Source organism: Cynocephalus volans, chromosome 2 (assembly GCF_027409185.1).
Source record: "Cynocephalus volans isolate mCynVol1 chromosome 2, mCynVol1.pri, whole genome shotgun sequence".
Lineage (NCBI taxonomy): Eukaryota > Metazoa > Chordata > Mammalia > Dermoptera > Cynocephalidae > Cynocephalus > Cynocephalus volans.
The window spans coordinates 210,258,303-210,262,177 of NC_084461.1; positions in this window are offsets into that span (position 1 = coordinate 210,258,303).

A 3,875-nucleotide genomic window follows, 5' to 3' on the forward strand; every position below is an offset into this window, starting at 1 on the left:
TGATCAGCATTAGCCTGTCTCAGAAAATAGGAACTTTAAGCAAAACGTTTTTGAAAAAAGAAGCCAAATCAACCTACAGCAGAACTTGGTTTTGACTTACTTTTTAAATAACCTAGAGGGTGAGCTGGCCAGTTAGCTCAGTTGGTCAGAGCACGGTGTTACAAACCAAGGTCAAGTGTTTGGATCCTCTTACTGGCTAGCTGCCCCCAACACCCACAAAAAAAATGGCCTAGAGGTGCTCTTAGTCTCAAAGGTTTGTGTGAGACCTCAGTAGATGCTGTGCCTCTAAGTACTGCCTCTGTGGGGTGACTGGTTTCTTTCACATGCATAATAGCTTGTTTCATTCCCTGTTCTTAGCCTACTGTCAAGTCAAGTCCTACCTAGACTTTGGGACATTCTGGGAGAATTTAAGACAGTAAAGTGCAAAGATCAGTGTCAAGTCAGCTTTGTTTTTTCTCTGGTCTGAGCTCCAGTTCTAGCACCTAGACTTCTGTCTTGCATCCCTGTTTAGGGAACCAGACCCTTGCCTAGGCCTCAGGCCAGAGTTCTGACTTTAAACTTGCTCTCCTTGGCTTTGCTAACTGGCTCAGGGACAGGAGGCCTCTCTCTCTCTCTCTCTCTCTCTCTCTCTCTCTCTTTTTTGGCTGGCCAGTACAGAGATTGAACCCTGGACCTTAGTGTTATCACTTTTTTATTTTTGCAACTGGCCAATACTGTGATGTGGAATCCGAACCCATGACCTTGGTATTATAAGGCTGCACTCTAACCAACAGAGTTAACAGGCCGGCCCTACCTTTTTTTTTTTTTTAAAGATGATTTATTGCTTCTCCTCAGCTTCCTCCTCAGTCAGGAGGTCTGTTCTTGAATTCCAGCCACACTGCAGAGCCTCTCCTACTTCTTGCCAAGCAGTTACGAAATTGTCTGGTGACACCAGGGCTAGAAACCCCACTACTCTGTTTTTTAATACTTGTGAAATGTGTTAATGACCAGGGTCCTTCTGAGTCCCTCATCATAACTGGGTCTGCTAGTCCTTTCCTTGTGATTTACCTCTTGTCTTCTATCTCAGCTCCCATCCATTTCTACCACACAAAGAAAATAAAGGCTGTGCTGGCTGGTTAGCTCAGTCAGTTAAAGCAAAGCCTTATAACACCAAGGTCACAGGTTTGGATCCCCATATGGGCCAACCACCAAAAAAAAAAAAAAGATAAAGTTTGCTAGGCATTGGTTTCTTCCAGCTACAGACTTACTTATATCTGTTTTTGGTTGAATTGTGCACCACTCCCCATGACAAAAATAATATGTTGATGCCCTAACCCCCAGGTCAGATGCTCCTCAACTTATTATGGGTTACATCCTGATAAACCTCTTGTAATCTAGAAATATTGTGTTGAAGATGCATTTGGGCTGGCCATTTAGTTCAGTTGGTTAGAGCATGGTGCTGATACCACCAAGATCAAGGGTTCAATCCCTGTACTGCCAAAAAAGAAAAAGAAAAAAAAAAGAGGAAAAGAAAATGAAAATTAAAAAATTAAAAACAATAAATAAAATGGGCCGAGCCCGTGGCGCACTTGGTAGAGTGCGGCGCTGGGAGCGCTGCGACGCTCCCGCCGCGGGTTCGGATCCTATATAGGACTGGCTGGTGCACTCACTGGCTGAGTGCCGGTCACGAAAAGGACAAAAATAAATAAATAAATAAATAAATAAATAAATAAAAAGAAAGGAAAATACATTTAATACACCTAATCTACTGAACTTCACAGCTTAGCTTAACCAACATTAAATGTGCTCAGAAATTCTACAGTTGAGTGTCGGCCCATGGCTCACTCGGGAGAGTGTGGTGCTGAGAACACCAAGGCCCCGGGTTCGGATCCTCTATATGGATGGCTGGTTGGTTCACTTGGGTGACCGTGGTGCTGACAACACCAAGTCAAGGGTTAAGATCCCCTTACCGGTCATCCTTAAAAAAAAAAAAAAGAAGAAATCCGACAATTGTACAAAATCCCCTAATACAAAGCCTGTTTTATAATAAAGTGTTGAAAAGATCAAAAGTCAAATTTTGAAATATGGCTTCTACTAATTGTGGACTGTTTCTGTATGATCGTAAAGTCAAAAAATCATAAGTCTAACCATTGTAAGTTAGGGACCGTTGTTAACTCAGAATATGACCTTATTTGGGGCCGGCCTGTGACTCACTCAGGAGAGTGTGGTGCTGATCAAGGGTTAAGATCCCCTTACCGGTCATCTTTAAAAAAAAAAAAAAAGAATATGAGCTTATTTGGAGATAGGGTCTTTACAGAAGTAATTAACTGAAAATGAGATAATTAGGGTGGACCATAATCCAATATGACTGGTATCCTTCTAAAAAGTGGAAATTTGGGCCAAAGAGGTGGACAGAGGGACGATGATATGAAGACAAAGGGAGAACTCCGTGTGAAGATGAAGACTGCCCTCTACAAGTCAGGGAGAGAGGCCTGGCACAGATTTCTCCCTCACCACTTTCAAAGGAACCAACCCTGACTTGATTTCAGACATCCAGCCTCCAGATCTGTGAGACAACAAATTTCTGTTGCATAAGCCACCTAGTTTGTGGTACTGTGTTATGGCAGCCTCAGGAATCTAATACAGTATCTGTGCCCACATTCTTTCTTCACTTCTTCTCCAAGCAAATGGTCTCTCTTCCTGGGTGTGTGGCTGATCTTTATTCTTCTGAGGCAGAGTTCTCTCTACCACCTCTCTCCTCACCTGCTCTTTCCCCTTAGCCTTTTTTTTGGTGGCTCGCCAGTATGGGGATCCAAACCTTTGATGTTGGTGTTATCAGCACCATGCTCTACTGAATGAGCTAACTTGCCAGCCTTCCCCTTAGCCTTTGCACAAGGTCCAGTCTCTCTCTTGACTCTGTTCTCCACCCCCTTCCTAGTTTGTCACCCTCTCTTTCTCCTTCACAGCCAAGTTTAAGAGAGTAATTGCCTCTTCCTTGCTGCATATTCACTCTGCACCCCTATAGGAAATCTGAACTCTACCCGTGCCACTCCATGAAACTATTTTTTTTTTTAAATCAATATACAATGTAGTTGATTTTCGTGTCTGCCCTGCTGTCTTTAGTGTACAATATTTGAGGACATTGAGCACTCCCTCTTTGGAACTCTGCTTTTGCTTTCCAATTGCTCTTTTCTTCCCATCTCTTGAGCTGGGTTCTTCTTGGGTGTTGCTTTGGCCTTCAATGTATGTATGTCCAGGACTCTGTTTTGGCTCTCTTCTCACTCTCCCTGGGCGGTGTCCTTCACCTTCATGTCTTTAACAGCCATATTCTGGTTTTTTTTTGGGGGGGGTGGCTGGCCAGTACAGGAATCTGAACCCATGACCTTGTTGTTACAAGGCTGTACTCTAACCAACTGAGCTAACCAGCCAGTCCGGTTTTTATGTACTTAAACGGATGAAAAAAACCCTGAAAGAACAGTATTTCGTGACATGTGAAAATGATATGAAATTCAAATATCAGTGTCCATAAAGTTTTACTAGAACACAGCCACTCTCACTTATTTTCATATTGTCTTAGGCTACTTTTGTGCTACAATGGCAGAGCTGAATAGTTGTGACACAGACCATGTGGCCTGTGAGCCTAAAACATTTACTCTCTGGCCCTATACAGAAGTTTGCCAAGTCCTGGTCTAGACAATGCTAGAAGAGCACTCTAATGAGATGAGTTTCAAGAAGGAAGGTTGTTTATAGGGCCGAATGTGGCACTCAACATGGAAGATCCCCTCCACCAACTCTTAATTTTTTTTTGGTGGCTGGCTGGTGTTGAGATCTGAACCTGTGACCTTGGTGTTATAAGGTCCACCAATTCTTTGAAAATAACTATGTAGGAGACAGAA